General features: G+C 29.6%; 1 protein-coding gene across 1 annotated transcript in view; it reads left to right on the plus strand.

Annotated features, from left to right (window-relative positions):
• The first annotated feature begins 2863 nt into the window (after positions 1-2863).
• The window catches only part of LOC129915488 (mucin-5AC), a 37541-nt gene continuing 15475 nt past the window's right edge, over positions 2864-24929 (plus strand). Inside the window, exon 1 of the mRNA XM_055995038.1 lies at positions 2864-2981. The gene's annotated coding sequence lies outside the window, so the exon portion shown is untranslated. The remainder of the gene's footprint in view (positions 2982-24929) is intronic.

The raw sequence follows: 24929 nt of genomic DNA on the forward strand, positions 1-24929 counted from the left end.
ATATGATTGAGAAAGGAAATTCCCTAAGAAAAGATCCAAAGTCATTTTGGAACCTTGTTAACTCAAAGAAAAACTCAGATGGATATCCGGCAAACTTCATTCATGACGATATAACATTACATCAAACATTTGACATTTGCAATGCTTTCGCCAATAACTTTCGTAATTCATTTGTTAATGAGACTGTTGATGTTGACGAAATCTATTTCAAAAATTTACATTCATATTCCGAAACGAGTTGTACGAACATCCCTGTACTGCAAAGTACTGTGTTAGACCTTCTTTCATCCTTAAATGATGATTGTTCTGCTGGCCCAGACGGTGTGCCACCAATAGTATTAAAAAACTGTAGAAACTCCCTAGTTCAGCCTCTAACATTTTTATTCAAACTTTCCATCAAGTCAGGAAAATTTCCCTCCATCTGGAAAAAGTCATTCCTCACTCCTGTTTTCAAGAAGGGTGATAAGACAGATATAAAGAATTATAGGCCTTTTTCGAAACTATCCTGCATTCCAAAGGTTTTTGAGCAAGTTGTTTGTGATAGTCTAGCATTTTATAGTAAAAATCTGATAAGTGAAAAGCAGCATGGCTTTGTAAGAAAAAGATCTACTACCACTAATCTTCTTAGCTTCTTAAATAAATGTTCAAATGCATTAGAAAAAGGTAATGAAGTTGACTGCGTTTACACTGACTTTTCAAAGGCATTTGATCAACTTAGTCATAAAATAATAATCTTCAAATTAAAAGCTTTTGGTTTTCCACGTATTTTTATTGCCTGGGTAGAATCTTATCTTAACCAAAGATCCTATCAGGTCAAATTTAGAAACTGTCTTTCAGATCTTTTTATAGCCAACTCTGGCGTCCCTCAGGGAAGTCACCTAGGCCCATTTTTATTCATTTTAGCTATAAACGACGTAATCTCGTGCATAACTTCAAGTGATATTCTCATATTTGCTGATGATATGAAGATTTTTAAAGAAATTAAGTCTGACAATGACCGTATCCTTCTTCAAAGCGATATTAACAGTTTTAATGTAAAAATAGCCTTTCACTTAACCCAGCTAAATGCCAAACAATTACATTCTCGAGAAAACGAGTCATTAATATTTTTGATTACTACATCTTGCAACATAAGCTATGTCGAGTATTTAGCTTCAAAGACTTGGGTGTCCAATTTAGTTCAAATTTAGGATTTACTGAACACATCAATTTTATAGTAAATAAAGCGAGCTCAATGCTTGGTTTTATTAAACGTTGGGCAAAGGAATTTGATGATCCATTTGTTACTCTATCTTTGTACAACTGCTACGTTCGACCCCATCTTGAGTACGCTTCTCAAGTATGGAGTCCTTTTTATGAAGTTCATAAAAACCGAATCGAATCTATTCAACACAATTTTGTACGCTTCGCTCTAAAAGGTCTTCCTTGGACCGACCCTTTCAACTTGCCACCTTATGAACATCGCATTCAACTTCTTCAGATACAAACTTTAGCACAGAGACGTGTAAATAATGATTTAATCTTTCTTCATCAGCTTATTAATTCCCAAATTGACGCCCCTGATCTATTATTAGCTTGTATTGGTATAAATTATCCGGGTGGATCTCACCTCCTACGAAGATTTGAACCTTTGCATATCGACTTTCATAGAACAAACTATGGTATTAATGAGCCTCTTAGTCGCATGAGTAAACTTTTTAACTTGAACCATTCATCCTTAGACTTTAATTTGACGAAAATGGGTTTAAAAACATTGTTTCGAACCAGTGCTCCACAATCGTGACTGTTAATCAATGTTTTAAATAAATTATACATGTTGGATTTTTTGTACTTATAATTTTATAACTTGTAAATTTGTTCGTAATTATTTTGTTTTATATTGTGCATGTGGGAGGTTGTATTTTTTGTCTACTAACCACTAACATGCACTTATGATGAGCCTCTGATTGTAGTTAAAATCTTGTTCTAAGCTCTGAAGTGAAAAAAAAAAAAAAAAAATGAAGAGAAGGCAAGATCCGGATAAGCTGTTCAAAAGGAACTGTCAAAACCGATTTGCGAAAATGTTGCTAATAGATTCCGATCTTGCGAATCATTCGCAAATCAATTTTGAGCTTGTGAAGTAACTGAAAGAGGTGTTCAGAGTCAAGACTCCCAAATTAAGAAGTTATCGATTTCCATAAGCGACTATCGAAAACATAGTTTCTTATAATAACTCAATGCTTGAATTTATTTAAAGCTAAAAAATCGATATTGAAAAAAAAATTACAAATACATTTCCAAAAATATCATTATATCAAGCAAATCCACATCTAAGATTAAAATAAGAAAAACTCAAATTGTATTGTATGATTGATCACATATTAATGGTGTTGTGATTGTTGATGACGTTTCTTATTCAAGCTGTTTTTTTTTTTTTTTTACTTACCTACTCAACTTTCTCAAAATTCTAATTTTTCATTCAATTGTGTTTTGTGTAAATACTTCAACGATTCTTTTCGAAAGCTACATACAAGTAATTAATTTTATTTCGAAAATCCAAAAAAAGACAAAAACAAAACTACCTATATCAATCATAAATTCCAGAGATGGTCATAGGTAATTGAAAAAAAAAAAAAAAATACCTTTTTGCTATTTCCCATCTATTGTTCTATGTCGAAAACTTCAAAAGCTTTCATAATTCATTTAAAAAATTTCACCTCCGTAAGTTTCGTTAACTCATCTCTCATTGAAATTTCGATCTACAAAATTTATTGAAAATAAGCGCATACCTTTAACTCATGTATGTAAATCAATCAATTTTCTATTGAAATCATAGCATCGAGGTGGAATCTTTTCATCTTTGTTTTTTTTTTTCAATTAAATCACGATCTCAAGATAATAGTTCATTATTCAATAAAAATAAAAACAACACAAAAAAAATCTATGACATCTGCCAATTAGCCCAGTTTGAAATAGACATCTTCATTGAAGCTGTGCTGCCGGTAAGTTCATCCCATTTTTTTCTGTTTTGTTGAACACAACATATTGTTGTAATTGATTCTTTCAGGAGCGAATTTATCAGTTAGCTTAGGTTTCAAACTCATGAGGGCATCAAGGTTTTCTATTAGGCCATAAAAACATAATGAATTATATGTACATAAGAAATTGAGTGCTTTTGTAAGCTTAGTAAAATGAAAAATCTTAAAAATGGAGTTGGAATTTAAGGTTAGATTAAGTAGTTGTAGCTTGAACTAAGGCAAATAAATGCCCCCAAAAAATTAAATCGAAAACGTTCTATCTAAATCTGTTCCAGGTTCTCAAAAGAATTCATAGCTTAAGAAGTTGAACCTAAGAATTTTTGAGAATTTATTTTATGTCTGTTTTTGGGGAATTTTTTCACAATGAAAGTTTTCCCCTAGTTGAAGAAATTGGAGAGATGGCGCTCTTTAGAGTAAAATTCATGATCTAAGGCCCAATTTATTGACTCTCCATTAAACTTAAATCGCCATTAAAAAAGGGAATTTTAAAATTTAAAACCAATTTCGTTTAATTCAGTCTCTTTTAAGGATTTTTTTGAAGTTTGGCATCATTAACTAATTGAGCATTAAAGCATTTGTACCATAAAAAAGAACAAAATTCAAAGAAATTAATGCATTTCTTGTTCACTTCGCACAGATAATACTAGATCTACTAGATTATATTCTCCACTTCAAAACTAATCATTTTTGAGATGCTGCATAATACATACATAACATACATAACATTGCAATTGAAGCCATGAGAAGAAGAGATATAAAGCTTACTTCTAAACCAATGACACGAGATGAATGCCGATAACACTTAAATTTAAGTTGTTATATTGACACCGATGGAAAAAATTAAAAATTTCACTTAACTCCTTCTTCTTCTCATGGTTTCAATTGTAGGTTGTAGCATTGTTTGGTTACCACTGGTATATCGTTAATCTCTTGCATTTTCTGGCGTTTTCAGCTGCAAAATACTTACGGGTCATAGTTTTTTGGTTTTTCTTCCAATTCAAATCTATTTGATTTGACAAAATTGTAGCTTTTGACAGATTATTTTTCAAACAAAATAAAAAATCCCTAGGATATTTTGAACAGAGTTTTAAATTTAAAGTTTCCATTAAAAGTAAGGACTTTAACTAAAGAAGAGTGAATTAAATGAATTTTTAATTATGTATACTTAAAGGCGACAATAGTTAAACGAGGCCGTTAACTAAAGCGATAAATTTCAAAATTTAATGGAGGCTCAATAAATTGGCCCTAATTGAGTTTACGTTTCTGAGCTTTATTTAATTTTAATTTTGTTATTTGCAGAGTCACTGTACATTGCAAAAAAATATATGCAAAATTAGTTATTGGTTTTTGCCTCAAGAGGGAGTTATATTTTACCTTAACCCAGCGAACAAGCAAGGCGCTTCAAAAGATACCTTGTTTGTCGAATGGTGACAAATAGTTTAGAAGTTGTGAGGGAACATACATACCCCAAAGTGGTCAAATACTATTAAAGGTGATCTATTTGAAAACAGGCTTCATACCGTGCCCCCATGTTTAAGCTCAAATATCTCGGAAACCTTAGTCGTTGAATAGTTAAGCCTAAAAAGACTTCTGATGGACACGGTGTGAACTGCAACACCTTTTATTTGATACAAAATTCGTTCCTGTACAGTGTACACTTATGGTAAGAAATAGGCAGTTCCCTGAATGCAAAAAAAAAAATACTGTTCTTCATAATTGTTCTCAGGCCTAAAATTATTTAGTCTTCTCCTGGTAACTAAAGCAATCTTAATCAGGCGCAAAATTCAAAATATAATAATTAAGTTTTAATTGTGCACACCAGCACAATAGAGGCATCTCTCAAGAATGCACCTATACGGAAGTGTTTGTTACTATTACATTGTTGGCAAAGGAGAAAGGAAAATTTTTGAAAAGAAATACAAAAAGAGACAAACCAAAAAAATAAGCTTAGATAACCTAAAAAAAAAAGCCCAAGGGTTTTTGGAAGACTTTACTTTTTTTTTTTGACTGTTGATGTGCCCCACCCACGACTTTGTTAAATCTCTTATTGCGGAATACAAACAAGTATGTGTTGCACCCAGGAAAATGATATATTATCTCATTATTTGATTTTATTTTTGTGAAAGACAAGTCTTTTCTTTGAAGTGCTTTTGTTTCGTAGAACATGCACCAAACGTCTGATCTGTTTTTAAGGCTTTGGTGGAGTTTGTGAGACCATGATAGCCGTTATGATGCTATAAGATGACAAATCGGTTGTTTTTTTTTGGAAGGCACACGTATATGAGTTTTGAAGATTTAAAGATAATACCTATGCTTTGACATTTGATAGGTCTATTATTCTTTTTTTTCGAGATTCACTCAACTCGCCAGTAGTCATTTAAAGCATGATACATTATTATTATAATAAATTAAATTTTTTTTTAACTTTCTTGGTTTTACCAACTTAATGAGATTATAATTTGTTTTGAAATGTTTTAAGTGAACGAAATTTGAACTTAAGGGCTTGAACTATTTGCGTTTTGGGTATAATACAATAATAAGAAAAAGGTGTTATTATAGAAGACATCTCGTATTCCATCATGATTTGGATGGTATTATACAAGTTAATATAGCTTAATGTATAAAGTTTAGATTTGCAAACAAAAAAATATACTCTCTCACGAAATTATATAAAATTATGTACCTATATTATAATAGTGAAAATGGTCTTAAAGAGATTCATGTAGGGTATTAAACTGCACAAATTGTCTTAAAGCATTAAAATTGTTTTTGGTTTATTCGCCAAATCCTACATTTTCGCAATTTCGTTGACCATCAATTTTTATCTTGGAATTGAAAAGAGCTAGGTAAACATTTCAAAGTTCCGAATTTGAAGTTCGACCATCAGGCGTTATGAATGTCGCGACGGGAAGTCTAAAGGTGCTTCTCAGCTAAGAAGACGATGAACTTGAGCTTGTTTTTGCAAGTGAATTTGTGCCATCTGATAGACCCGATATGGATCCAAGATCCAACGTTACCTTTATTATTACTAATTACAACAACCTGAAGAGTGTTCCAGAAGAGCAATCATTTTCATCTACAGAAAAGTATCTGATGAAAACACAAGTAAAAATGAAAATTCAAATTTTAAAGAAAATATTTTTTATCGCCGTATCATAGCCGGTTGGCAAAAAATGCGCCGCACACTGAGTCTTGTTGTGGTTCGGCGGTGCTTCAGAGAGTTTTATTTTTACTCAGACAGGTTCGGCTTTTTATCGTTTTATGTTTTTTTTTTGCGAAAAAAAAAATTTGACCGCTGCACCATATCTGCACAACCCTCGGTTTGACGGAAAATTTCAGTGCACCACGTCCCCACAATTTCATTTTGAATGAAAAATTCGTTCACCATCGCAGCACCACGACTGCACCACGTCCGCACCATTTCATTTTGTATGAAAAATTCGCCGCACCATGATACATAATTTTGGATTATTGGAGAAGGAGTTTCGAACCCGATCATCCAGAGCACTTTCAATTAGAAGTCCAACGCTTTAACCACTCAACCACGACTTAAACGCTTATAGAATAGAATTTTTTTATTCAAAGTGAAGTGGTGCGGACGTGGTGTCGTGGTGCAGCGGTGATAAATCCAATTTTTGTCATTCTTTCAACATGAAACATTGTGGTTTAGAAATTTTTGATCATGGTGCGGACTAATCCAGCGGTGGTGTGATGCAATAGAAATTTCTGATAATAGTGCGTAGTGGTGCAGCGTAGGTGTGGCGGTCAAAAAGTGCTGCAGACGTGGTGCAGCAGTGGTGCGGCGGGATTCCATTTTTACTGGGGATTATCTGCCTACATATCGGATTTTTAAAAAAATCATGTTTATAAATGAACACTTCTGGGGCCAAAAATTATTCAAAGAAAAAAAAAGACACCAACTCAACCAATAATAATATAAATATTTAATCCAAATGCTTGAAGTTTTCAAACACTTATTTTTTAACATTAAAATATTGGTTTTATTGGAAATTCGCTACAACGAGTTGACAACTCGTTTTTATTAGTATTCAGTCCCTGAAATTAAAAAAAAAAAATTGAATACACGTGTTTATATTGATCCAAATTCGAAAATGTATTGTGTTCACTTTTTGTGGTTTTGTTTGAAAAAACGACAGTTTTTTTTTGTTAAAATTGTTTGATTAAGGTTTAAATTTGCTCTTATATATATATATGTGGCTTTTGACAAAATAAGATATACACCCTTATTCAAATATAGACATTAAAAAAAACATCACTGAAAATTAACAAAAGGTGTTCTTATGTTGTTTTGTTTTGTTTTGTTTTAAGATCCGGGAATAAAAATCCAAATAAACACGAATTGGCACCATAAGCATTTTTCAATCGATACATTTGGTTTGAAAGTAAACACCAACATTAGAATTTAAAAATAAAATCGGAAACCAATTCATGTGAATTCATATTTTTGATTAAATATTTGCATTTTTTTCGGTTGCGTTTGCGCCAGTTAGGTTGTGAAGTGCAGAACGCTGACACAAAAATTAGAAATGTATTGAAAAAAAATAAATATCTTTGCAAATGACGACAAATCTTATAGATACGTCAAAGGAAAGTTTCCGTCGTGTTTATTTGAGAACACAAATTTCAAATAAAGAGTAAATTACTATCGATTATCGTACATAAATATTTATTGTGGAAAAATATGAAATAAATTTAAAAAAAAACCATGAGCGATCAAAACTCGTTCTGTTTTCGAATTCCTTTTTAACACTAAAAATGCGGTGTTTTTAAGGCAATTCTAAAAATTTAAAGGACAAGATTCTACTATCGTATTGAATTTTTGAGATAAGAAAGAAATTATTTGTGATCTTCCCGCATTTGATCACACACAACTTTAGTCTCTTGTTTTTTAAATTTTATGACTAGATAAAAACCAGAATTGGTGAATTTGATTTCCTTAATACAAAAAAAATGTTACACATACACCACAGTGAACCAATTCTGCATTGAAGATCTACTCAAAAAAAATCTCCATCCTTCTCTGGGCATTTCACGAAACTCTTTACTTTAAAGGACTTATATTGCAAGAAAAACAACAAAAGCTATGTAACTCAACACATTAAATAAATAAATTACTATCCAAATACATACAACAAAAACAAAACATCAGATAAAAACAAATATTTTCGACCATGGAATTTTAATACAAACAAATACCACTTGAAACTTAAGACTTAAATTGATACACTTGCGTTAGCAAGGTGTAAATAAGATCCATTTTTAAAACTGAACAAAACAATATTGACGTGTGAGAACTCACGCATTTGAATAAATATTTGTATTTGTATAAAGTACTAGTGGTGGAACAAAAATGTTTTCAAATGTAAGTTTGATAGCCAACAAAAAAGTTAACAGTTAAAAATGCAGATTAATAAAATGTCGATTAGAATGTTGTCTGTAAAAATTTGACTTTTCTCCAAAATATATTATAAATATAAGTTTAAGAATAACTTTCAAGCACTTATTCCAAACTTCTAAGGTATTTTGAATCCTCGCAAGTTTGAATCGCATCTGGTATGAGCACTGACCAAAATTCTGGCGAAGAAGAATTTAAAATTGGTTTCATTTGGTGAGAAACATATTCAACTTTCACACACTAACGAATGTTTTGAAACTACATAATTTGCTATTCACTTATTTTGACATTTCGATCGATCGATATTTTAATGACCAAGTCTATTTTCTAAAATCGACACTAAATCACTAAAATAAGGGTTTTCAGGCAAAAAAAAATATTGTTCATATATTTATAATGCGAATTAATGTGAATTAGATAAAGATAAAGCTTTTGGTATTTAGAAGTTGAATTTGATTTGCAAATGAGTGAATTTAGTTCTGTAGAGCATGGTAAAAGCTACAAAAAAGCATAATACTAAAATTTTCGTATCTCATCGGAAAGCCGAGTTATTGTCAAAAAAAAAAAACAAAAAAAAAAACAATTTTATCCTTTTTTTCAAAATGGCGGAAAAATCTCATAGAAAATCTTGGTCGAAAACTTCAAGTTAAGCTTTTCTAAGCACCCCTTACAACATATCCAAAATTTAGCCTTCTCGGTTCATTTGCGTTTTTAAGCCGTTTTTTTCCGACGAAATAGTAGATTTAATTTTAACCGGTGAACTAAGTCTACAAATTTTCTAGAGACCATGAATTGAGAGTGCCGTGACGTTTTATAGTTATAACTAACATAAAAGAGTTATCAGAAGTTTATATTGTTAATATTATAATTCTAAACTAATATAAAAATAATATGAAAGAGTTCACATTGTATCAAGAGCGTCAACTTCTAAATTTTTGATACTTAGGGCCAATTTGTTAACAGTCGATTATCTTTTAATCAAGAATTATTTCATAGAAGAATCCTTGATTAAAAGATAATCGAGTGTGAACAAACCGGCCCTTAATGTAAGAAATCATTGATCAGTGTATTCTCTGTTAAGCGAAAATGCAAAATTTTATATTCCACTCACTTCTCCATTTTATTGATATTCTTCTTTTATCTTAATCCATCACATCATTGATTTGTTTCTGAAATCATAAAACTGATTGAAAGTAAAATTTTTTTTTTGATGTAATCAAAAATAGTTCTCATTTATGATTTAACAGAAGAAAGTATGTAAATTTAATACAAAAAAGCAGAATCTAAAGAAATAGTTTTCACTTTTTAACACCGATCGCTAATGATTCCAAGAGAGTTTGAACTTTTTTCTATTTTTTTCGATCATACATTTAAACAATTTCTTATTTTCTCAGCATAAATCACTTTGACTTCCTCTTCATTTTTCGTTTTCAATTAACCCTTTGCATTCATAAACATCGAAATGATCCGTTTGAATCATTCTTGTTGATAGGTAATTCAGGAAATAATTACATAATTAATTCTTTTTATCAAAACCCGCAGAAAAGTGTTAACAAGTTAAAATAGTAAATTTCAAAACAATTTTAATGAAGTCATTTAATGAAGAACCTAATTATGTTTAAATATATCTTAAAGACCCAAGAAAGACAAAAATCTATTAATCATTTTTCACCTTCTTCGTAAACCCTTTTTTACATTACATCAATTTTGCTAGATTTGTGTTGTATATCTTTATAAAAAAAAATGTTATTTCTTCTTTAACTCCCCAACAGAAGACAGGTTATCAAAAGTTCATCATCGACATCGACAAGTGTTGTTGTGATTGATTTTGATTGAATATTTTTTTTTTTTTTGATTTTAACACCGTACTCGACTCAGCTATAAATTTCACCCACGTAGGATTTTCTTTTTCACCAAATCAATCATAAAATCGATTAAGGAAAAAACAATAAAAAAAAAAAAAACAACATCATGAAAAAGAAATTGTGTCTCTATTTTGTATAGTTGTTACACTTAAAAAATAATTATGATTTAAACCAAGGAAAAAGGACCCCGGAAAAAGTTGTTTCAGTCAGATTTGATTTGAAATTCTTTTATGCTGAAGTTACGAAGAAAAAATCCTGACTGTAAGAGGCAAGGAAGCCGAAATACATTATTATTTTAAATTAGTTTTTACTGTTAGGATGATTTTTTCTAAATAAATTATCTCAAAAGGGTCTATTGTTTATTTCTTTCAATTTCACCAACCATCATAATATGCTTATAGCCAATTATTATTTATGAATTATATTTGCTATTCCCTAGCAAAAAGGATCTTTATGTTTTAACCTGTTTATGTAAATGTGATCATGTATGTTCCCTCGCAACTTCTAAACTACTTATCATAGCATAAAAAATAAGATATCCCTAAAAGGGTCTTACTTGTCCACTAGTCATAAGCTAGACTGTATAACGATTTCTAACATTACGCCCTTGATTTATCCCAGAATTCAAGTGTCAAAGTCTATCGTATAACTACTGCAGATTTCTACAGAATAATTTATTACAAATTATTATTATTTTGTTTGCAGCTTTTTTTCTTTCAGTGTACTATTACTTGAAAATGTAAAACCTCCTTGTAATATGTAATCAAACTTGGAAAAGATTATTTCCTTATATATAACCATAAAATTATGGTATCGCATCATCATCAACAGCGGGACATCATCAAATTGTCGGTTATGGGCAAATAACTTTGAACTTTGTCATATCAACTTTTTTTCGTTGAATAAATTTATAAGTATTGATGAACAACGTCTATAGTAACAAAATTGATATAAATTGTTTAAATCTCACAATGGTGGGCGGCAAAATACATGTAATTTTACAAAATTTTTGCCAATTACTTTAGAGCCGAAGGTAATAATAATTAGCCGTCATAAAACCGCTATCGATCAATAAAAATTTGTTCTTTATGCACAGCTGCTGTATAGGAATTTGTGTGTGTGTGTATGTAAATATAATTTCATTACTACCCATTTTTGTGTGTGCGAATATAATCGAACAGTAACTTTGGCAGTTCGACAAACAATGCCGACAGAGAACTTACAACTACTGCTACTTCGACTTCAACTTCTTCGCAGTTCAGAATATTTGCAATTGACCTCAAAAATATTTGTTTAAGATATGCAACATCGCAGTGTGAATAAAAACTGTGAAAAACTGCTAAGAAATATCAAAAACAGCAGCCACTTCCTTTTGGCTGATGCCTGCTTGTCCGTAAGAAACGTAGGTAAAGTTCGTCGTGTTGTCCGTGCGCAAAAAGTTATGTTCATCCTCAATATAAGATAAGACTTTGAGTCAGGGTGCGCCACCGCCAGTCGCGCCACCACAATTTTTAGTAGCTTCACGACCAACGACGATGAAATGGCGGCAGAGGTGGTAAGCAGTAAAGATGTTTACCGGCTGATTTGCGGCACTATATAGAGTCGGAAGTCCGTCTCGCTTGTTTGTATTTTTTTTTTTTTTTTTTGTTATTTTGTTTCTTTCTATTGTTTTGGTATACCTGGAAATAGAAAAATTGAAAAATTGTGAAACCAAAATTAACTAAGCGAGCAATTCATCATCTAATATTAATATACACACAAACATGAGAAGTAGGTGGCATGCAAGTTCGTGGCATTGTTTTTATTAAGTCATGATTGATTTATTGATTGGACATCAGTACAAACAAAATATTAAATAAGGTACAAAGATTCCGAGCAACCTTTGCGGTTGACATAATTTATGTCAAAACAAAAATTGTGACAGTTTAAAAATATTTGGCATTGTCTATGGGTCATTAATTTGCACGAAGACCAAACATTTTGTTTGTACGTTATTAATTACTAAAACAACACTTCTATACATCAACAAAAGAAGTGTTTTGAACGAAACATCTTCGTTTTGACTGATGGTGGGAGCATATTTGGCAATGACACTGTAAACAAATCGGATCTTGTTTTTTATTTGTCTTTATTGAGAATAATTTTCTAGGGTAAAATTGCTTTTGTTTGATTTTTGATGATTTTCTGAAAAAGATTTCGCTCCTGATATAATTAATCAAAAAGATTCATATAGAAAAAGATTAATATTGTCTACAACATCATCATCACTTAGCTTAAATTTGCACTCCTATTTTTGGATTATGTGATATGAGATGACCTTAGAAAATTTATTTGATATTAATTGAGTTTGCTTAGTGAAAAATAAAATTTGTCTGAATAAAACTATGAAATTTAGACTTTTGGCAATCAATTTGTATGTTTTTTTTTTTTTTTTATGTCCGGTTTGATTGTTTGACAATAGGGGAACATTGGACATGCTTACCTTGTGTATATTTTTTAATCGTTTTGTAATCCTTTATTCAATCATTGAGTTATGTCCATCAACTTATGAAGTTTTTTTTAAGTTTCGAGGATTTTGTAATAGTGTTATCAAATAAAATAACTGACACTCATTTTGAGATTTTTCCATTAAAAAGCAGATTGGGTTAAATTTGATATGTGATGCGTATCTCCAGTCATCTTGTGACTGCTTTTGTTTGTAGGTTCAATTCCATTAATCGATTTAAAGATAAATGGAATTTTGATAATTGTTGATGCCCGTGAAATAGACAGTAACTTCAGCCTCCGGATACAACTGTTACTTTAAAAATATTCAACATTTATTGATTTATCATAGGAAATTTTAAAAAATTTACTATTCGAGTTTTTTCATATAATTTAAAATAAGGTTCGCTGCTCAGCTCTTTCGTTTGCTTCAAAAAAAATTTTATTCAATTATAGTTTTCAATTTGATGACAATTTAAACAATTTTTCAAGTATTAAAGTTTATAGAAATATAATTATAAGTATGAATTGCATATTCCAAGCTAAGAACTTAGGTCGTTAGTCAAAAACACCACCGAATAATAGTCACAAATTAAAAAAAAAAAAAAAAAAAGATTTTTCCTCTGATAACTTAATATAAAGGTGCTTTTGAACTACAAGCAAGTATATGCTACTCAGTCATACATTCTATTTACAAAACATTTGTATCTGCCAAATTGTGTCTGTATTCTTGAGTTATATGCTTCCGATCATCAATATTGAGGACTAAGGGAAAATAGGACAGAATGTTAGCTCTTATTTATTTATACTATGAAATTAAATGAATTAATTGATGACTTCAATCATCATATCTTTAGTAACTAAAGTTAATTTGAAAAAGGGTTGATTGAGTTGAAAAATAATCTAAAATTATAATAAGAACTAATTTCTTTTTAGCTGCCCGATTTTATCTCTCTACGTTTTACTGTGCGATGTAATTTCATTAAACTTCACATATTTTTTTCTCTATCTTTAACTGAATGATCTATCATTAACTTTTTACTTTATATAAGAATCATAAAGTCATATTTACTCTACTGATTGTTATTCAAAGAATATTTTATAAACTGCAACTAAACAAAGTACTAACTCAATTCTTTTTATAAATCGCATGGTCACAGACGAGATTATTGTAAACGCATGCAACTTGTAAATTCTCACACATTCTCACAATCCAAACAGGATTTTGATTGAATGTTGTTCCAGTCTGCATTGTGACCATGACATGATGATAAGACACGGATCTGACACAAATGAAATGTTTCATTCTTATAAAACAAATCAAAAAAAGAACAAAGTTGTAAAGTTTCATGAATTGGGTGGTTGCCGCCTATTAAATGCTTAATTTTACAATCAAACTGACCTTGTTTTATATATCTCTTTAAATACTCTTAGCACTCTTGGTATTTTGATAGTGAGTAATGAAACAAACCAGTATAATCAATTGTAAGTGCATCTTCTTCTATATAGCAAATACCAAAGGCCAAAAACGTGAATGTTCACTTATAAATTCTATTGCAATTTTCTGCCGTTTGTCCACTTTTAGCAACAAGATGTACACAATACAGCTTGTCAAGAGTTCGACATATACAATAAAAATAAATCTCAATCCAATAATTCACCCAACTTTTGAAGGACTTTGAAAGAATCTTACAAAATTTATGGTGAGAAAACAGATGCACAAACATCTCAAAGTCTATATTTAGAGATGTGACATTAATTCTTTTTCTAACGGGTTCTTCATTTATAAAATTTTTAAAATAATCAATCCACGAGATATGTGTATTTGTGCGTCATCATTGTAGATTGAAAAAAAATGTATTTTTTTATTTAGTCAGTGATGTTATTAATGAAGACAGATTCGTAGAATAATACGCAGAATTAAAATCCAAAAAAGTGTCTACGATATACAGAATTAGTCACTTGCATTCAAAGAAAAGAGAATTTATTGAAAGAACATCAATAAGACATCAACTTGACATACTGTGAGATGGGAATGACTCTTTAGGTATAAAAGATATAAATGACACATCGTAGATACAAAAATTTCTTAAGTGACCTTCATTATTTACAGTTAATTTAGACAGTAACAAATCTGACGAGTTCACAATTAAAATCAAATAATTTTAATATTTTCAAATCAATAAAAAATCAGTTAAATCTAATTTGATAGCCAAATTAAAAAAAAAAGACTGATTTTATAATTTTCGTGAGGTGATTGACTTCACAACATTTTTTTTTTATTATGATGACCAAAGACAAATTATATTTAAAATTTATGAATTCATTAGTGTTTTTTTTATAAGAGGCTTTTAATTTATGCAATACATCGGTGTGGTTTGTATTATTAAAAATAAAGCATACAATTTTGAGAAATGAAATTTATCATCTCTTGTGGACTATTGTAGGTAGGTTAGGTATACATTTTTATGTTGATGGAATAGGTTAAGGTTAAAGTTTCTTTTTGTGAGTTTTGTAAACTTTAATCATCAATTAGGCTTTTTGTTTTGATATAACTGAGTAGAGTTAGTAAACTTTAAATCATTTTAATCTTAACAAAATTATTTTATGTCAAAATCAATTTGTAAAACAAAGAGACTTTGACAGGCTGTCAATGTTGAAAATTTTAAACCAAACAAAACAAATTAAACCATTAAATATATTTACGCGTATTTTGCTGTCGATAAAAAATATTAACAACTTTACAATATTATTAAAAATTGGTTCAAGCAATCAGATATTGAAAATGAAGATCATGTGCGATAAAATTAATAAACTCTTGAGTTTCTGTTTTGGATTTATTGTGCACAGTAGTTGTTTATTATAGTTATGGCCAAACGAACGTCTTTGTTGACGAGTACACTCCCGAAAACTCCATTTAATAATATCATGAGTACAATTTCAAAGTCTTCTTTATTTTAAAAACAAAAACGCTACGGCCGATTTTAATAATATAATATGAACATCAAACTATTTTGGATTAAAGGGTGTTTTTTTTTAGTAGTTATATCACCACATGCCAAATGAATGCATTTTTTAATCTTGATAAAAATGCTATAAATACTATAAGAATTTAAACTTTTTAGTTCAATTTTTGATACAAATTAAAGTTTTGGAGGAGTAATATGCCTTAGTATAAAAAATAACTGTTAACTCAAGTAGCACAAAAGTCTAAAATACACCAAAATATTTGGTGTATTTTTTGCACTTTCGTGATAAACATTTTTAATATAAAAAATACATCATTTGCTCGTATATAATAAACTCCGGTGGTTAAAAAAATATACCGATTTTTGGTGTATAAATGGCGCTAGTGGTATATTAAATGATCTGGTTTTTGGTGAAAATTATTCCTTTGAAATTGAAAAATACACAATAAATCTATGGATAAAATACACCATTTAAACTATTCTGATTTAAAATTTGAGCCAAAGTTTATTTTTTATCTCAAACAGTTTGATGGATTCTAATTCACACCATTTCTTATGAAATAAATGAAAATGAATTTTTATTCACTTTCATAATATTGCCATAAGAAACTACATAATGGTTAAATATGAATTTGTTTGCCAAATTTTAAAACGAAACACATTTTGTCTACTAATTTCAGATACTACCCCCTCTAAAAATCGAGCACCTCAAAAATGTCACTGAATTAATGAATTTTTTTTTCGATTTTAAAAATCAGTTTTTCAAAAATTATAAATTTTTTGTTGTTTTTACATTTTTTTAGAAGAGTTCTTTCATAATATAATATACCGAATCGAAAAAACCAAGAATGCGGGGTAATTAGGTCGATAAATATACTATTATAGTAAAATAATTAATCGCTGTCTTCTTTTTTTAAATGGCGGCCATTGAAAAATATGTCGTCTCCCACTTTTGCATTGTGGTGAATTTTATGTCCACAGGTTGTACTTCCTACACCAAAGAGAGTGTACAAAATATACCGTTTTGGTTGATTTCAGAATCGAATAATTTTATGCACCATTAATGTTATATTATAAAAACAACTGAATATAGGTGTATTTTTTGGACTGAATCTCAAAAAAATGTTTAAATTTTTTACAGAAAAGACAGTGGTATAATTTTTATACCAATAATTTTGAGAAATAAACCATATTTTTTCAATTTTCTCAATTTTACACCAAAAATTAATGCATTTACACCAATTTATACACCAGTGTGCTACTTGAGAAACTTTTGATAATGGTATTGAATTGTATAGTTAGATAACTATCGTTTTAAAAATGGTTCGTCTGTGAGTTTATCTGTACAACGAGCCTCAGCTTGAACGGGTGGATGGATTTCCTCAAAATTTGATAGATACAGATATTTTTTTTGTAATTTCCAAATTTTTGTTTTTTGTTATTAAACATTCATATTTCTCTACGAACGTGTGCCTCCCATACAAAATATTCGATTATTTACAATTTTTTAGAAAACGGCTCTAAGTATGGACGGACTAAAATATCCATTCGAAAACACCTTTCCTAGGAGGAAGGATTAGACAACAAGCCATCTGCCCATAAATCATTGATTCTCATTTAACCCTTCTCTTGTCGGTATTATTACTGGATACTCGGAGAATATTTGACAACGAGAAATTATCCCAAATTTTAAGCAATGTATGTATATCCACATTTTCAGCAATAAAAATGTATTTTTCAAGAAATGTATGATCTTTGAATAAGTTCATGTTCTTAAAAATACTCCAGCTGATTGTGGTTAAATGTCTTGTAAATAAAGAAAAAAAAAATAAAGCAATTACAAAAAAAAAAAGTTACACATACACGCCTCAGTGTACTATACTAACAGCGACGCACGGACAAAAAGTTAATGTTCGCCATCAGTGTTTGTGTTTTAATTCGTCCAAAAATTGAAAATCGCATGCAAATATTTCCATTGTAGCGGGTGTGACAAGGAATCCTAACAAATCACTCAGGAAAGCATTTTTAAGTTTTGAAAACTTTGATTTTACTTTTTTCTGAGTTAGAAAGCACATAGGTTTTAAAAAAAGGTCAGACACTGTGGGTTAATCCTGATTTATTTGCGTTACTGGGTTAATATTTTACCTAACTCGCTGTTGATTCGAAAAGCTTTGATTTTGAGTCACACCCGGTACAATATAAAAACCTACAGTCATTGCAAACTTTCGATTTCCTAAAGCTATAGAAAGTATCATTTCTAAATGAAAATTAACTAATTAATATACATATTCTAGACCAGTGCCGATGCCTTCAAAAACATTAAAAAGTACAAAAAAATCATAGTAGGATGAAACCCATTGGAAAAGGAGGGGAATATGATAAGAATGAAAGGAAAAATAAATTACGGGCAAGCCGAGTTCGGGAAGTGGGTGGGTTGAGTTTTTAGTGGTAAAAAATGGTATATCTCGATTTCCGGCAAAACTACAAATCCTATAGAAAAAAGTTGTATGGCAAAGTTGTAGGTAATAAAAAGATCTACAACTTTTGTATCAACAATTTTTTCACATAACCTCAAAATTTATGTGAAAAATTCAAAAAACCGAGTTTTTGGTTTCTTATTTTTATCTTTTTCAAAAACAAACATTTTTCTACGAAATTTGGTGAAAACTTACCTTATTATGTCTCAAATACACTGTAATTTATTTGATTTAAAATATTAATTTGTTCACCTTATTTTGACTTAATACCAAAAAAACACCCTAATTTTCAATCGAAAATTCACGTGTCAAAATATCAGCTTTTTTCAAAAAGTCGGTGGGCATTTCGTTCGTTAAAATGTCTATTTTCTGATGGTGTAAAAAAAATTGTACATTAGTATACTATAGAACATGTTCTAGTAAAATTCAAAAAATGAAAAAAGCTTGAATTCGAAAAAAAATTTTTATCATTGTTTACAATTTTGGCCTATTTATTCAAATTTACACTTTAATTACTCAAAAAACGTAAGATTTCATGTAACATTGATTAATCTTACGTTTTGTGAGTAATTAAAGTGTAAATTTGAATAAATAGGCCAAAATTGTAAACAATGATAAAAATTTTTTTCGAATTCAAGCTTTTTTCATTTTTTGAATTTTACTAGAACATGTTCTATAGTATACTAATGTACAATTTTTTTTACACCATCAGAAAATAGACATTTTAACGAACGAAATGCCCACCGACTTTTTGAAAAAAGCTGATATTTTGACACGTGAATTTTCGATTGAAAATTAGGGTGTTTTTTTGGTATTAAGTCAAAATAAGGTGAACAAATTAATATTTTAAATCAAATAAATTACAGTGTATTTGAGACATAATAAGGTAAGTTTTCACCAAATTTCGTAGAAAAATTTTTGTTTTTGAAAAAGATAAAAATAAAAAACCAAAAACTCGGTTTTTTGAATTTTTCACATAAATTTTGAGGTTATGTGAAAAAATTGTTGATACAAAAGTTGTAGACCTTTTTATTACCTACAACTTTGCCGTACAACTTTTTTCTATAGGATTTGTAGTTTTGCCGGAAATCGAGATATACCATTTTTTACCACTAAAAACTCAACCCACCCACTTCCCGAACTCGGCTCGCCCGTAATTTATTTTTCCTTTAATTTTCATCATATTCACCTCCTTTTCCAATGGGTTTCATTCTACTATGATTTTTTTTGGTTTCAAAAATTATCGACCCTGGTCTATTCAAGAAAAGTCGATACAAAAAATTATAGTAAAACCAATTTGAAGGATAAATTATAAAATCCTTCGTATGTTTCAATTCGCTTTTATAATTTTCTCTTAAGTTTAATTTCAAACATTAAAACCAAGGTCACATTAATTAAAGACCTAGACCTACTTAAAGTTACTTTTTTTTAAAAATAAAATAGGGCTATATTGACAAGGTGTGGGAGTTTCACAGCTTCACATAGACAAAACATTAATTTAATTTTTACTGAATTTATGTGCAGCAACATACTTTTAATTGACAACAGAATACACACTAACAACACAAAATGAAGCCATCATAAATTTTAAGCGAACAGAAAATTAAGATGTGCTCTGAAATGTGAGAATAATACATTTTAGTGCTGTTGACGGCTGCTGCAGAAGTCGTTTGCTACTATAACTACTGTCCCTCTATACAATATTGTAAGCATTTCTGCCAATGAATGGGTTCATAAATTTACCGAAAAATTTCCCAGCCAAAAAGATAAGATAAAAAAAAAGAAAATTGAAACAAAAACAAAATAATAATAAAACTAATATCCATAAGCGGAAAAACTATACAAAACAAAACAGATTTTGCATAACAAATGGTAATTGTTTTGCATAATAACTTTTACTCGCCCATTTCAATTGTTGCTTTTTTTTTGTTTGTTGTTGTTTTTGAGAGTAGGAGTGGTCTCAGGAGGTTCCATCTTCGTAAATGTTTTGTTTTTCGGGGAGAAAATGAGTTCGACTAAGGTAAAAGGTACAAATGCAAATTTATTGTACCAACTAAGTTAGGTTGGCAAAATTTGTGTGTTGCAGCAAAACTCAAGTCCAGCACAACATGAGGCACACATAAAAATACATCAAAAACTTGCAACTTATAACTCCTGAGGGTAGTAATTAGATGTTCCTGTAGCATCTTTGTTAGCTTTCTCAAACATGTGAAACATTTCTTAAACTTATCAAGAGAAGTTCTCCAGCGGAACGCTTGTTTCACGGTGACTTCTTGGCCAAAAATACTGAAACCATAGTGTATATTGGTACAATTTCTTCACAGATGGCGCTGCTATACTTGGTGATGATAATAATGATGATGACTTTGTTGTGGGATTTGCATAAGATGATTAATAGCTCGATGGCATGAAACAATGTGCAATGCAATACTTTTTTTACTACTGCACAACAAAACTATATATCTAGCCCAAGTAATTATTTCCAAATTTTATCGAGGAACAAAAAAGACAAAAAAAAAAACTCAAAAGAAAAGACAGGAGTGTTAGAAGTTTTGCATAAATTATGTGGGGCAGCTGAAAAACTTACAAGTTTGAATTCTCACTGCACAACTGTCAATATGTGGATATGCAATTATTGCAAAAAATATTAACAAAAAAAAAACTGACATCCGATGATTGAGAAAGATGATTAATTATGTTTAAAAACAGAGCGATGATGTGCACAGTCAAAGTCAAATTATTGCGATGAGTGTTTGGTCTTTGTGGTTTTTTTTTTTTTTATTATATTGCAAATCGATTGGATATTATCTGTCCGTCAGCAATAAGGTGTGCTAGATATTTTATTTTTGATTATGGTGTCGGTTTTTTATTTTTCTTAGTGATTGTCTGTGTTATGGAGCAATGAACTATTAATCATAATTGGTAGAGATTTATAATGATGGGCCATTAGGTGGTGACATAGAGCTATTTGCAAAAGTTTTGTTTTCTAAACGGTCTTGAAAGCAACAACACAAATTGCAGTTTTATTTTTTTCGTTTAGTTGCGATATACCTTACTAGGTCGTCCTCGGGGTGTTCCTTCCCGATCAGCCAGAGTTTTTGTGGTCTTCATTTTATTGTTTTCATATTGGCGTGGAAGTTAAGTGCTTCCTCGTTGTTCATTGGGACTCATCCAGAATTTCGGAAGTCGTTGTTAGTGTTCATCCTTCCAATTAGCTGATTTAAGTAAATGGCAATAAAAAAGTTTTTTTTGCTGATTTTTTATTCCTTGTAGAGTCAATCGTTGTTGTAGTAATTTTTGCTGGTGAATAAAAGTCCGGTGAAGAACTTTCGATCAACACTTAGAAATTCGATCAACATTTGCTGAAATTAAATATTTAAATAGAACATAAAATCTTATTCCCTACTTGTTTATGTAGAACTTAAATCCTTAAGATTTGTTTCAGCAAACAGCTCTAAGACTTGTAGAGCTGAATTCAATGACTGGCCATAGAATCTAGTTTTATATCAGGTGATAAATCCAATTATCAGGTTCTGTCCTTCATCAGGTGACTTGAATCGTACTTCACCGAATAAGAGTTTGAGTTGAATCCCAGGAGATCTTTGAGTTGATTCGTATAAACTTGACGTTGGCGCTTGGCTGGTATTCTATTTTAATCTGAGAGTGTGAAGTTTCAGTGTGATACATACTCTTGTGGTCCTGGTCCTCTGTGGCACAGAAACTATTTGAAAAATTGTTGGTGGAATATAATGATAAGGATGCTTGTTTTTTTACTTCAACAGGTAAAATATAACCGAAACCCACGTGAAGAACATGATACACTGATGAAATTGGGGATTAAGCATAAAGGTTTAAGATAAAGCAGGGACAAAGGGACCATAAAATTCTTAAAAATATTTTTGGTGAAAGGGTGTTTTTTTTTTAATGTTGAGTTATGTGTGAGAAAGGTATCATAACGGCTGATATACATTTTGTTAATTTTTTAAACTTAGTAAAAAAATTTTGTTTCTTATAACAACTAAGAATCTACAGAGTCTACAAAATTATCTTTAGTGAAAGGGTGTTTTTTTTTAAAGAAATGACGAAATTCGGAATAAGTACCACAAAAACTGGGACAAAAATGTTACCCCAATGAGAATTGGTACAATTATTTCATCTGCATCTAAGCAGTATATAAAAATATTTTAGGTGAAAGATTGTTTTTTTTTTGTTATTATTTATTAAAAATGTTCTCTTTCCCAACGGAATTACGAATAAAATAAGTCTATACATTTTTTGTGATAGAGTATTTTTTTTTTAAATGTAGAGAAAATGTGGTAATATTGAACTTTAAGTAATATTAGTGGTATCCTATTTCAGCCATTATATTACTTTTGAGATTATAAACAAGAATCTTAAGTGTCTATAAGAATATCATGGTTAAAAGGGTGTTTTCCGATCTAAAAACTGATGAGCCACCCTAATGAAATTTACATTTGGGAAAGAAATCAATAGTAAATAGTTTTAATAAAAAAAAATTAGGTGAAAGGTTGTTTTTTTTTTAAGAGACAGTAGAATCTGTAATTGGTTCTAAAAACCCAATGATTCATGTATAACAACTATGTAACTTATGTAACTATAAACGGTCAATTTGTCATCGAAACAAAAACATCTGTTGTATGTTAAAATTAATTTTTAACTGTGGTCGGTTAGTATATCTAATTAAAGCAATAGTGGATAACTGATTTCTATCTTCGCGACCTTTTTTATTATAAATAATAAACTCCTACGTGGGCTTGACAATTTTGCTTCATAATTTGTCGTTTATTGACTATGAATTATCGAATATAACGTTAGCCGATTCCACCAATGAATTAAGAAATGCGCTAAGGGATACAATTTTATTGAATATTTATACAAACATCAAATTCAAATCCTTTATCTAGTATAGTAATTTTTCCAATTTATCAAAAACCAAGTATGTACCTACTACCTACCTACCAACACGAAGAAAAAAGAACACCAGGGATAAATTTATACTTCTGGTATATTTAATCTTAATATATTTAAATCCACCAGAAATTAGTTAAATATACCCGAAATAAAGTTAAATATACCAGAAGTAAAGTCATCCCTTATACTTTTTTTTTCTCCGTGTACCCTAAAATCGTGGCTCTAAAATAAATAAACAAACTTGACCTTCAAAATTGCGAAATGTAAGAATTAATATACTCGTATTACCTAAGCGAAGATAAATAAGCAAATTAAATTCAAATGTCTCATTTATTATGCCAAATCTACGTCTTTACGACGTAATTTCAATCATGTGTATCTCTAAAAGAAGTTCTTACTGACAAAAATCTAGAAGATTTAGCATTTTTTTTAGCACAGTATAGGTAATTTTAAAAGAACAAAGTGTCAGTGAACCTTACAAATCGCGATTAAAAGCTTAAAGTTAGAATTCTTAACAATGATGCCAACCATAATGCTATGTATGTACCTACTATTTTATTTCTTATATTAGTTAAGGAACCGATAAAAATTAACTTTTCCCATCGTAAGAAAACTGAGATTAAAAGAAAAAATAATAAATTTTATCGAAATATTTAATTTTTGGCAAAGAGATACAAAATAATGATGCTGAGCCTATTTTTAGAAAACAAAAAGAAAATCAAACAAATTATTCAAATTTGTGTGTATGAAATTGAAATATTTCACAGTATCTATCAACTCTATTCATTATATGCTAATGGCAAGATTATAGTAATATTTAGCTATTAAAAGGTCAATAACAGACTTAATTATAAATAATGGTATACAAAATAAAAATGTTCTTTTATATAATTTATATAATAATGCAAATTTCATTCTTAAAACAGTGTGAACACGCAGATTATTGTTCTTTGACATAACTGTTTATTTTTTTATGAATAACTTTTGCCGTACCTTATGTTTGTTAACGGTTTTTGAAAACAAAAAAAAAATGGATCTCCTTTACCTTTATTAGATTATATCTTAAACTTGAAATAAAATTCAAGTAGGAACTTATCTTTTGGGAGGGAAATATTAAAATTCATATTCTAAGTTTCTTAACAAATCTGATTTAATATCTCCGAACCATATTTAAAAATTTATAATTTTTTTGATATTTTTACATCGAAAGTTATAAATTACAATATATGATGTAAAAATTATATTAAAATATATTGTTATAAGAATTATAAGGCTGAACAAGAAATTTCTCTTATTTAAGTGTTGTTCTTTATTTTTAATATATATTTTATAGATCCATAAACTTTTAAATGTTTTTTTTTTTACAATTTATTGATTGCGCAAAATTTAAAACATTAAAAACCGGCTCCAAGTGAATTTTAAAATTAAATTCGCACCCAAAACAAATACTTAAAATTCATTTGAACAGGTATTAAATTTAGAACCCAACCAAAATAGCTTTAAATTAAATTAAAATGACATTCAATTTAATAATTGAGCCCAACCCAAAAAAAATGACTTGATTTTGCTATAAATTGTGTAGCACGGGTCTGTTCGTTCTAATCACAAGTTTGAGTTAAACTTGATTGTTTTTTATTTTTTTTTATCTTCAGAATATAAATTATGGTTGGTTATGAGAAGTGAAATTTTTATTTTAACTAGACAAGTCTATAGAATGAGATTTCTATTCTATTATCAAATATATTAAATTGTCGAATATTAGCAAAAAT

Source organism: Episyrphus balteatus, chromosome 3, assembly GCF_945859705.1.
Source record: "Episyrphus balteatus chromosome 3, idEpiBalt1.1, whole genome shotgun sequence".
NCBI lineage: Eukaryota > Metazoa > Arthropoda > Insecta > Diptera > Syrphidae > Episyrphus > Episyrphus balteatus.